This window comes from Microtus oregoni, unplaced genomic scaffold, assembly GCF_018167655.1.
Source record: "Microtus oregoni isolate MIOR12 unplaced genomic scaffold, Mior012 000041F_ref0000270, whole genome shotgun sequence".
NCBI classification, from domain to species: Eukaryota; Metazoa; Chordata; class Mammalia; order Rodentia; family Cricetidae; genus Microtus; species Microtus oregoni.
This window is the reverse complement of record NW_024543208.1, coordinates 13,111,166-13,124,175: the sequence shown is the minus strand read 5'-3', so window position 1 is coordinate 13,124,175 and position 13,010 is coordinate 13,111,166. Positions and strand designations below refer to the sequence as shown.

The following is a 13,010-nucleotide window of genomic DNA, read 5'->3' as shown; positions in this document are numbered from 1 at the left end:
TCTGTCAACTGAGGTTGAATACTGTAGGAAAAATTAAAGTTTATATTGCCCTTGTAACAAAGGTGACCCATCAGGATCATGGACAGTACGCATAGTTAGAGAAACAACCTCTCCTCATTCATCAGTGTTAGTAGTCTCCTCTGGTCTCTCAGTGCCTGATGGCCAGAGGAGCCCTACACATGTCTTTGAAGCAGGGATGGGCTCCTTTGTGGACCAAAGAGACATCTGAACAGAGAGTGGAAATAAGATTTCCAATTTAAAGATGTATGCAGTGGAAAAGTGTTTTCTTACATGATGGCTCACTGCGGTGGAGGAGAGAAAAGGGAGGGAAACGGAAGTCTCCATACCTGAAAATTAACACAGAAACTAGCAATAACTGGATATATGTGCTTTCTTGATTCTTTCGTAATTATATACATAGAGTACCTGTGCATAAATTAACCATCAGGCAAGAGAATAAGCTGCATAATTGGAAAGACTCAGACAAATGTATTGTTCACTGCTTGGGGGCTGTGAGCATGAGAAAGTCACTGAGTTCTTTGGTTCCCAGATAGACTTCAATGATGCTATCAAGTTCATTACTACTGTAGTAATCATGGTGTGCATCTATGTAGTAAGCCTGTCCTACTCCCTAGGTAATTCATATATCCATTTTAATGCAAAGAGTAAAATTAATATCAACCCCCATGTTGAACACATTAGCAAAAGAGGATTTAAAGATGAAGTATATTTTAATCTGGGGCAAAGTTGGCTTTTAAGTTCAGGTCTGTTTAGGTCTGTTTAGTAGCCAAGCATCTTCTGTAGGCATCTTTTGTGTTCCCCAAATCTTGTGTTTGCTAGTTACACTTGAGGCTGGTTATAAAGTTACATCTGAATAATCACACAGTGATTAGAGACAGTGGAGATTACATAAATTGGACTCAGGAACTCATAGGACAAGTTAGTCTCTGTGGAGATGTTTGGATGGAAAATGCAGCCATGGTGTTGGAACTTGCAGCTGATGGATGCTGGACAATGTAGCTATGTTCCTATAAGGTAGTTGAAGGCACTGCCGACCTGACTCAAGACCACACTGGTGAAAAGTCAGGATATTCTCATGCATAAAACAATCTGTCATTCTTTTGTGACTTCCTTCTGGTTGTTCAGTGAGCTGTGTTGAAGCTTGGTTACCTTTACAGAGGTCACAATTTTCTGTCCAAAGTACAGCAGAGGGCTGCCAGAAGGAGGCCTTGTCCAGGATTCTTGAAGTCAGTTCCCCACCCGCCATCTTTCCCATATCTGTTAGGTACAAGTAAAGCCCACTCAGAACAGTTTCAACACAGCTGATCTGCATAGATACCACAGTGCCGAGCATATAGCAAATGTTTCGTAATGTCAAATCACATCCAGTATCCCAGTAGGGCCCCAGTCAACATGAAGAAATGGTTTACTTAGTATAAACTGGGTAAGATACTTCTCTATCTCTTTCTTTACCCATTCATATACAGAAATGCCCGTGCAACTATGATTAAATATATACTTGCAGTAAACATATAAACAGAATCAAAATGTGTAAAGTAAAATGTGGAACTTTATTTTCCTACTCCATACTTCCTGTACAACTGTTGTCACTATTATCTGTTATATATCCTATTAAAACATTTCCAACTCATTTAAATATGCATTTCTATATAAATATCACATACAATATGCATAGATATATAAACAAAAATGTAGTTAATTATATACATAAAAGTTCACAACACATTTTTCTAAGATGCATTTGTACCTAACGTTGCTTGAGATTTTTTTTCAAGCCAGTGACTTATGGATCTGTCTTTAAAATGGTTATTTGGCACTGTACAATACAAACATTCCATAATGCTTTTAACTAATTTTTGTTGATAGGCACTTTGGCCATTCGTAGCTATTTGTTATTTCAAATACTGCCAGAATGAAGATCTTTGTAGATAAATCACTGTACATATGTGTGTATTTTGTAAGACAGATCCTTAGAAGAGGAATTGCTGGGTCCATGGTTTATGAATTTTAAATTTTTGATAGATCTATTAAATGACCATTGGTAGAGGCTCTATCAGTTTACAACCCCATCATTGATGAATGAGGGACTTGATTTTTCTCCATTATCCATGTTCATTGTTGGCACTCTGTGATGGAGAAAAAAACTCATTCCTCTTTGGATTTTCATTTCTCAGATGTTACATCCTTTCCTATATTTCTTTCTGTGGATGGTACTTATTTTCTGCTTTGACCATTTTCCTGGTATGGTGCCTGCCCCTTACTCATTGGTCTGTACTTGTAGTGTGTATTTTCTGGATGGAACCTCTTTACTGTCCATATGCTTTCAAACTTTCTTCTACTCTAGGCTTGTGTTTTAATCTTGATTTTGATGTTACAGAACCCCTGTTAACTGAGATTTTCTTTGCAATATTTGGGAAACCATAGGATAAAACATTGTCTTTTTGTACATTAATCAGGTATTTTTTAACATTTTTCCATCTTTCACTACCTCATATACATTGAATTTATTTTCTGTGCAGTGGAGTAATTATTTGCTTTCTTTTTACATTTTGAGAATTACAAGCATATATATCATGTGTTAGTTTTTAATCTACCCCTACAAAATTAGTTATTTAAAATCAACAACTTTAAAAATGGTTAGACACTCACCAGAAGGGTCAATCAATTCACTAAGTGACTTGAAATGTCATTTTTATTATATACTAAGTAGAAATATACAAAAGGTATGCACAGTTAAATTTATTTTCTGTTTAATGTGTCTATATTACTAAAATAGGTAGTCATGAGCCATCCAACAAGGGTGCTTTGCAGGAGCAGCTCTTAACCACTGCTCCGTCTCTACAACCCCTGGTAGGACAGTTTTGTGCTGCGGATTGCTTACACTATGTCAGAGAAAGCATCTTGCACCCTCTGTTCTCTTCCTAGGCATGCACTATCGCGTATATGTAAGCTTTCCTTGTAACTGAGTGGAGGAACCATACCATTGTATTCTGTACAGTGGTATCTGCATGGAACAGATAAGAGTCATTGCCAGACATAACCATTCAAAGTATCCTCTGATTTTGGATCCCTATCCTTTGCTATCGATGGTTTAGAGACCGTAGGATACTGGTAAGTACTGTACAATAGATATGAGTGGCTGGATAAGAGATTTCGTGTTTATGCATGCTTCTGCTTTGGTGAAGGGTTCATTTGTTCCAGCAAGAAGGCTTATTTCCTCCTGACTATTGCAGCATCACCATGATTTAGAATCTTCAAATTTAGAAACAGAGCTTTCATGTCTATTCATCAATTATTTTTTTTTTTTAAAAAAAACTTTTACTGAACATTCAAATTATTTTTATCATAAGGTTTCTTTCTGTTATGGAAATATTCGCAGACTTTACAGGAGACACTCTACTTACAAGATTATAATCATATAGCTTGCATATTTTGGATACAGGACAACAAATTTCAATTCTGATTCTGCTTCTCAGAAGCTGTGTACCGTGACACACACACAAACTTCCTACCCTCTCTGTACCATGTTTGCTTATATATAATGAAGTCCTTGACTTATAGAGCCACTGTACAGATGAATTGTATATGTCAAAAGAATTAATGTTTCTATTATCCTAATATTTTCCATGTCAGAAATGTTCTAGTTAGTTTTTCTATAACCATGACAGAACATTATGATCAAAATAACTTGGGGAGGAAAGGGTTTATTTAAGCTTACAACTTTGGTCATACTCGACCACCAAGGGAAGTCAGGGAGTAAACTCAAGGCAAGAATTTAGAGGCAAGAACTAAAGCAAGTGCCATGGAAGGAATGATACTGCTTAGAGGCTTGCTCCCAGTGCCTTGCTCAGCAAGTTTTCTCACACTCTACAGGACCACTTGCCCAGAGATGGCATCACTACAGTGGAATAGGCTCTTCTACATTAAGCAAAAAACAAGAAAATGCCCCCCAGACTTGGTCCCAGGTCAATCAGATGGAGGCGATCTCTTCGCAAAAGCCCCTTCTTACCAGATGATTCCAGCTTTTGTCAAACTGACAGCACCACCAGCTAGGAAGAGGAATATGATCGCTTTTCACCTACACTTTCTCATCAGTCATTGTAGTTCCAGAAAAGCTATTACTAATTTTGGGGGCTTGACTTTGGTCCAATCAAACTAATTAGTTCTAATATATCTACCAGCTTTGCCTAGGTGTATGGCCACATGCTTGAGAGTCAGGGTTATAGCAAATGTTGGGAAATTGTTCTTTTTGTTTAAGTTATACATATTTAAATCTCTTGTTTCTGCCTGTTTGAATTTTCTACATATTCATGACTCCAACTTGGAATTTTTGTTTTCTAATGATATAATACATTTTATCAAGACTTCCATGTGTGATACTCTAACACTATACACCATATTCTCATTAAATCGTTTACCTTTTGTGTGACTACAGTTCTGTGCTTTGTTCCCTATTTGTTCATTTCTAATGTATTTATTTGTGATACCTGCCCCTTTGAACATGCTTTCTATGTTCTATTGCTATGTCTGTTCCTTGTTCTATTTCATTTGCTTATTCTTTTGTGTCTATTCCTTTCTGCTGTTTTATTTTGCAGTTTTTTTTTCTTCTGATTCTTGAGTCGGGTGCTTTGTTTGTTTATTTTCAGTCTTTCTGGCTCCTTAGCAAATTCCACAGAGTTTCTGACTGCGGCTTTGTCTGCAAGCCAATTCTAACATGCAACCCTCTTTATTCTAAGGAGGGTCATTTCAGTTTGACCAAGTTTTCATGTCCAGGTAGTATGTAGACGATAGGTTTTTATTCTCTCCCGTCTTCTGTACCTCTGACACACACACACAAAGAGAGAGGGGGGGGAGGGGGAGGGAGAGAGAAAGAGAAAGAGAGAGAGAGAGAGAGAGAGAGCAACCTCAACCACAGGTGTTGATCTGTACCTTCCGTCATGCTTGAGAGAAGGTCTCTTATTGTTGGCCATTGTATATACCAGGCTAACTAACCCTTGAGCTTCTGAGATTCTCTTTCTTGCCTTACTATAAGGGCAGGAGGAATACAGAAAGGCAATACTGTGTCAGGATGTATGCAGGTTTGGACATCTAAATTAAGACCCTCCACTGAGACATTGCCACATCCCCAAAGACATGATTCTTTTGTTTTGTTATTTTTCTTAAATTTCCAAATTGATCTGTTTCCTTTTCATTGTTGATTCATAATAGTATAAGATCCCAGTCTGAGAAGGTAGCATGCATAATGTACTTTGGAAAGTTCATTGAAATTTCACAGTGGTTTACTTAAGGGAGACACAGGTATCAAGTTCTGATTTTGGAGCTAATTGCTCCTGAGTTCAAATAGAGGCTGTGTTATGACCATCTATATGACCTGATCATGTCTATTAACTTTTCTGGGTTCAGTGTCATAGTCTATTAAATGAGGATAATTGCAACCCTCAGAGGGCTGATGTGAGAATTAGAGATACCTTGGAGACAGTATAATATGGCACTTTTCATATAACAGCAAACAGTGTATCACCTATTGTACTTGTCATGAGTATTGTCATTCACCTCTACTAGGCCAGTTATGCTTTCTAGGGAGTGTAAATCCTAGCTTCTAGCTCCTCTCTAGATCCAGGCTTTCTAAAGCTGCAATTGACTCTTCATTCCTTTCCCCTTGTTTGTCAAAATATAAAATTAGGAACTTTTTATGCGCTGTTTATTAGGAATGGATGATATGTACAATTTATATTGTTATATATGTAACTAATATATATAATACATAAGCAACATAAGTGCATTGCACATATGCAATCTACATATGGAAAGCTCAGTCCTGTATCCACAAGAGCACATTATATAGATTACCTGACTTGCTACTTACAGCCTATGATAGATGTATTGAACCAGTGGTTAACCAGTCAGTGACTCTATTAGGGGGTTGTGAAACCACTGCGAGGTAGGGACTAGTGGGAAAGAAAGTTATGCCGCTTGGGTGAGATACTGAGATCCTAGCCCTTCTTTCTGTTTTTGCTTCCCTACTGTCATCAAGTAAGCGACCTGTGTCTGTGTCACATTCACTTGCTATCATATTCTGTGCCGTGGGTGACATACCCAATGGAGTAAAGCTAAGTATTTACAGATTGAAAACTCAAAGTTCCTGAGTGCAAATAAGCCACACTGTAGTCAAATAAGATAAGTCCTTAGGAGACAGCTACAAAGGGAGTATTAGCTTCCAGCAGCTGGAAAGTATGGGAGGAAGATTACTCTAAAGTCTCCAAAATGTAACCATACCTGCTAGTGCCTAGATTTGAGGAATTCTGACAGCTGGGGCTGTGCGGGTAATAAACTTGCATTGTTCTTAGTCACTGGGTTAGTGGGGACTCACTACAAACCCAACAGTGGGAGCTTCACTCTCATAGAGGAGTACTGAACTGCTCTCACTGCCAAAGGAAAAAACCAAGGATTAGAGAGCAGAAGGGGCATGTGAGGAGTTGGACCCAGGGTGTCGTACCTGAAGCTCTGCTTGATTATATGTGGGTATGAGTCTATGTGCACAATTTTAGCATCAAAACTTCACATTACAGGGACTTATCTCTTGCTTCGGGGTGGAAAAGGATTATGGTTCAGCAAGACAGGAAGAAGAGAAAGAGAAAACAAAACAGCCTGGGGTAATCTCCGCAAGACCCTTATAGACACAGGGCAAAAAACCAGATTCACTAAAGCAAATGATCCTGCGAGTTGTGAAATGTGAACAAGACTCTCCCTCAGGGCACCTTAGCACACAGAAAGATTTATGGGAAGGTCTGTTTAGCTGCTGTTTGCTTTTTAAATCTTATTTCTGTATGATGCCACATAATTATACAGCTTCTTCAGAACATTCTGTTGTCAGGGAGGCTTTTCTTACAGACATTTGAAAGAGCGTGGGCTCACAGGAAAACAGCCAAGATCCGCATGAAATTATATATTTATGCATATGACAAATGCAAAACATAAAATAGGCACGGGCACAGCATGGGCATTCTAACTGAAAGCGATGCCTACACTTCCTTTAATATGCTTGTCACATCCGAGGTGTCAGAGAGCGCATAGGGATTTGTAAGGAGCCCCATGAAACTGTCTCTGTGTCTGGTCCACAGCCTGCTTGCTTATTTAACCTTCATAGTAATGTGGACATGTGAGCACTTTCGTTCTTGCATTGCCAGTAAAATTTTGAGGCTTGGGATACCTGACTTCTTTGACCAAGGTCACATGACTACCTGGGAAAATGAGGACCCTGACACTTGTCATCTCAATCCAAATCCACTGCTCTTACACCTTAGCACAAAATGCCATCTCTAATCATCTTGGGTTTTCAAAGAAAAAAAAAACCCAGAAACCTACAGAAAACGGTCAAATTTTCAAAACACATACTTTTTACTTTTGTTTTTGTGATTTTTGGATTGTTTATTCCATCATTTCTCAATGGTTTATGGGGCTAATAAAATTATTTACTGAAATACTAGAAAATATTTCTTAAAATAAAGAAGGGAATAAAATACTTACAGAAAGATTGAAAATAAAAGAAGTTAATGCTAAACGGAATGGAAGAAAATGCACACCAGAGACTTGGACCAATATAGGGATGAACTCAGAATCTGATGACCATGGTAACACAGGAACAGGCTTGCTTTCGCTCACTCAGCAGGGTCAGTAGCCATGGCCAGAGACCTGGACCAATATAGGGATGAACTCAGAATCTGATGACCATGGTAACACAGGAACAGGCTCGCTTTCGCTCACTCAGCAGGGTCAGTAGCCATAGACTTCAACAGCATCATTCCCACTAGTTAGCATTACAGGAGCCTCTCTTAATTGGAATCTCAGAATTGGCCCATTGTTAACCAAAATTAATACCTGTAATGTTTTTTTTTTCCATATAGCCTTGGTCCTAATGTTTTACTTAAAGAAAAAGGTAAGTTTGTTGAGAAAAAAAATCATTTTGGAAGTAATGTACTCAAGTATATTTGGGAAAAGATGAAAGAAAGCAAAGAAAAAGGAGGAGCGGGGGAAGAAAAAAGAAGAGAAATGAAAGGGGATGGAGTGAAAGGGAGAAAGGAGGAAGGGAAGGATGACAACTTCCACTGGATGCTCAAGGCTAATTGAATATTATAATTTCCTCTCTACAAGTATAAGAAACACTAGCATTTCACACTAGGGAAGGAAAAGAATAACACTTCAACTCTGTCAAAATCATTAGTAAAGCGTTAATTTGGAAATGCATGCATTTTACTATGAACATACATTTCTCTGCAGTAGAACTCATCGTAGCACTGTCTACCCACAGATACATGAGCAACCTGAAGGACAGACTTTCCTCAATGAGCCTCACACTCAGCTGTTTCATGTTTTTTAAACCCTGGGCCACTTTTCAGAACCAGCATTTCCCATAGCCTATAAGAAAGTGCCTTTCAAAACCCATAGGAGACTTTATGTCTTTCCCTCAATGTGCTGATAATTTGAAAATGTTTAATGAACAGCACAATGCTGTAATATTTGATAAGAATTTGGCATCAGGTATTCAGATATATCTCAGTTGTCTAACTTGCTGAGACCCTAGATTTCATCCCAATACTAGAAGTTCCCCTCTAGCATGTAGGCATCCAATGTTAACTCAGTGCTGTGATTCGAATGTAAAATGTCCCCTATGAGCTCATGTATTAAACATTTAGTCTCTTGCTGGAGGTGCTGTTTGGGAAGGGTCTGGAACCTTCAATAGCCTGTGCCACTCCCTCCTCTTTCTGTTCATTATCTGCATCCAGGGAACCAACGTGACCAGCTGCCTCAAGCTCCTGCCACCAAAACTTCTCACTAAGGATGGATTGTGTCCCCTTTAACATAGAGCCATAATAAACCCCTATTCTCTGTAGTTGCTTCCTGTTTGGTTTTTGGTCAGAGCACTAAGCAGAGTGTTTAATATGGTTAGAGGTAGCGTCTACATCCTCCAGCTCAGATGCAAAGCGAGAGAGCTCTGTTCTAGCCCATTGGGCAGAAAGTGTCACAAAACAAGTGGATGACTCTACAATGCTCACAATCAAATCATGTGTCTCTAGTCCCTAGTTCAGTATTGTCTAAATCCAGCCCAGACATTAGTTTGGGGAATGAAAATCAGGAATTCCCATTAGCTGCAGATAGTACTCACATGCATTTGTCTCCTCTCCCTCTCCAAATCTTGTCAACAGAACATTCAACCCAAAGGACAATTAAGATGATCTGAGGATGGCGTGTTTCAGAGCCCAGGTGTGTAAATACACTTTCTTTTAAACCAACTTCTAAGATCAATTTATCTCATCTGTCTGAGTGTTTTGTCTGCATGTATGATTTTAAGAAACACATGTGCCTGATCTTCATGGAGGTCAGACAAAGACACCAGATCCCCTGGAACTGGAGTTATAAATGGCCACAAGATACCATGTAGGTTCTGAAAAACAAACCTGGGTCTTCTAGCGGAGCCACAAGTGCTCATACCATAAATACATTTTCATTAAAGTTGGAGTTGAGAAATACTTGGGATAGTTCTAAGTCCTAAATTTTCCACTGAGAAGTAGTTTATGTGCCTGTGAGCCTTGATTTTCTTTCTAGCCACCCCGAGAAATATGGAAGCTCCAAAGCTGTTGAAGAAACTCTCACCATTATTTACAAGGGAATAAGTAGGTAAACATCTCAGTTAATAACACCAAGAAATTACACACCCCCAAAGCAGATTAAAAAACACACAGCAGAATCTTTTTCTCAGGAAAAGATAACTACATAATCTCCTGTATTGTTTTCATGTGTTTTTTTTTAACTGTTTACTTCCATTGCCAAGGAGCACAAAGCTAAATTCGTTCTGTTGAGTGATTTTCTGCTGTCAGACACCCAACACTATTTTCTCTCCTCCCCTTTCATTCCTTAGACATACTCCTGCTTAACTCTATCTTTATATTAGCAACTTACAAAAAAATGTATTAGATTTATGTGGATAAAATTAAGTTCTCTTGGAAATGTGTGTGGTAGACATTGTAAACACACCCACACAAACATAGCACATAAACTTGCTGGGGTCTTCTCATAAGGCAGTGCCTCCCCATGTATAAGATTCAATCTAAATGTTTCAGATTAGAGTCCAATTGGAGTCATTGGACCTACCCCAAAGCTTCTGCCAGCCACAATGGTTACCTGGCCTCTGCTCTATTCCCATCCATCAGGACCAAGCGAGGACTCAACAACCTGTGCTCAGTACTCTACTTGTTCTTGGTGGGCAAGAACTTGTGATCAGTGCTTCACTACATTGTTAGCATCTAATAAAATCCCAAACACAGAGAGGACACAAGGAAGCCCTTGAGTCAAGCCTTAGAAAAGGGTAGCACAGATACCGCAGGGGTTGGAATGAGAGTGACTCCCATATGTCCATACTGCTTGGGAAGGATTAGGAGGTAGAACCTTGCTCTAGCTGGTGTGCCCTTGGGATAGACTTTATACCCATGTCGCCCCCCCCCTCTGCTTATGGATCAGGATGCAGCTCTCAGCTACTTCTCCAGCACCAAGCCTGTCTGCTGCCATGTTCCCTGACATGTTGATACTGGACCGAACTTCTGACACTGTACAGAAGCCCCCAGTTAAACACTTTCTTTTATAAGTGTTGCCTTGGCCATGGTGCCTCTTCACAACAACAGAACAGTGACTTAGACGGGCACTCAGGTGGCTAAAAAATAGCTCCTTTTCTCAAAGGGTCCATAGTTTTATGATACAACTAAAACACATAAGTCAGGAATACAGGAGGGATTCCATAGATAGGAAACTGTGACGGATGTGTTGTTCTGGCAAGAGACAGGCAATGTGGGCAGTTAACCAGAGATCCAGGCTGTAAGCTATGTCCAGGTATCATGAGTAAAATTAGGTTTGCCTCAAATGGTACGCATGGTAGTGCACACCAGTAATCCAAAGCTTGGGAGGTGGAAATATGGAAGAGCTGGAACTTAAGGTTTTCTCTGGCTACATAGTTAGCCCAAAGCCAGCTTGGGCTCCATGGGATCCTACCTCACTCCCCTCCCTGAATTACAAGCAAACGAAAGTATTCCTCTCCTTTACCAGACAATGGGTAGAAATGAAAAAAGTTTAGATTATTAACTATGTAGTTTATTGAATGCTTCATTCTGTATGCCAGTCTCCATAATTATATGCACGTATATAATATATTAGACACAAAAACACAAGAATGACAAGGAGAAAAGATCTATATGTTCTCTGATCCCACTTGGTAAATATGGAATCATAATTTTTTTCTTTTTCATTGCACTATACATTTTTATCCATTCCCCTCTTTTCCTCCCCCCTTCCTTCTACCCTCTCCTGTGACCTCATGCTCCCAATTTACTCAGAAGATCTTGTCTTTTTCTCCTTCCTATTCATGTATGTATCTCTTAGGGTTCTCTGTTGTCCAGGATCTCTGCAGTTGTGAATTGTAGGCTGGTTTTTCTTTGTTTTATATCTAAAAGCTACATGTAGTGAGTACATATTATATTTGTCTTTCTTGGTCTGGGTTACCTCACTCAATATGTTTTCTTCCTAGATCCATCCATTTGCCTGCAAATTTCAAGATGTCAGTATTTTTTCTACCACTGAATACTACTCCCTTGTATAAATATACCACATTTTCTTTATCCATTCTTCAGTTGATTGGCATTTAGGCTATTTCCAGGTTCCAGCTATTACAAATAATGCTGCTATGAACATAGTTAAGCACATGTCCTGTAGTATGAATGAGTTTCCTTTAGTTATTTACCCAAAAGTGGTGCTGCTGGTTCTTGAGGTAGATTGTTCTGGCGATCTCTCAGAAAACTGAGACATAATTTAAGTAGTCTTTATTTGAAAGCTTTGATATTATTACCCAGTACTGAGGTAACAGTATATCTTATTCATGAATTCTATGATGTTTAGGAGAACTTGCTGAAGAAGATGTTGCTTGCCTTAAAAATAGAAAGTAGGTGGTGGTGGTGCATGTCTTTAATCCCAGCACTCAGGAGACAGAGGAAGGTGGATCTCTGAGTTCGAGGCCAGCCTCATCTACAGAGAAACCCTGTCTCTCTCAACAAACAAGCGAACAAACCAAAAAAAAAAAAAAAGACTATAAGGTGACAAAGAGATGGCCAGGCTAAAGGACCAGCGGTACAAATGTGATGATCTGGGTGCAGGAAGAAGTGGGGTTGCAGAGAGAACAGCATCAGAACTGTAGAGGCTGGCACAGTAGGTGCAGCATAGAAAGAGGGACGTATGGGAAATGTTAAATGAAAAGGTCAGACGAGCAATGCCTTACGTTGATTTACATCCAGAACTTTAAAAATAATTGCAAGTTGAGTGCCCACTGTGTGCTGACGTTAAAAATAATTGCAAGTTGAGTGCCCACTGTGTGCTGACGCTGTTCTGAATGCTGGATGCAGAGCCATTAGAAAAGGGCTGCTGTCGTGGTGGCACGGGAAAAGGGCTGTTGTCGTGGTGGTACAGGGAGAGGACGTGTTTGCTCTGCATGCAGAATCGACTTCAAGAGATTTCAAAAGCCTAATTTTTGGTACCTGGACAGCTGATGATTGTTGGTACCAAAAACAAACAAACAAACAAAAATCTAGTCAGAGACTACTTAAATGCTACAGCTTTCTACCTATTGAACTAATAATTAGACAGCTTGCCGAGTCCTTCATCCCGCGGGCCAGTCTCCCTTCTTGCGTAATTTTTCTTAATTCCCCACAATTGTGTACCGGCACTTCTGGTCTTACATTAAAGAGCAGAGGCTCAAAGACATTGAGTCACTTCTCCAAGATCACATGACTGGTTATATTCAGGGCTGGACCCACACAGCCTAGGTTGGAATCCCTATGCCTACCAATCACCAGCCATGTGACCTGGGGCCGGCCACTGAGCCCGGGCACCCTGTGTGTGGCTTTCTAGTCAGTTAGAAATCATAACTGCTCCTTTCTGCAGAGTCGTCAGGA

The 13,010-nt window shown here is 39.6% G+C and overlaps 1 protein-coding gene and 1 non-coding gene across 5 annotated transcripts in view; one reads left to right on the top strand and one right to left on the bottom strand.

Moving 5' to 3' along the window:
- Astn2 (astrotactin 2) overlaps positions 1 to 13,010 on the bottom strand; it is a 998,237-nt gene that overhangs the window by 344,782 nt on the left and 640,445 nt on the right. The gene's annotated exons all lie outside the window — the stretch shown is intronic.
- Positions 12,498 to 12,678, top strand: LOC121433898. Its single transcript, XR_005972373.1, has one exon. It is a non-coding gene; the product is annotated as a U11 spliceosomal RNA (small nuclear RNA).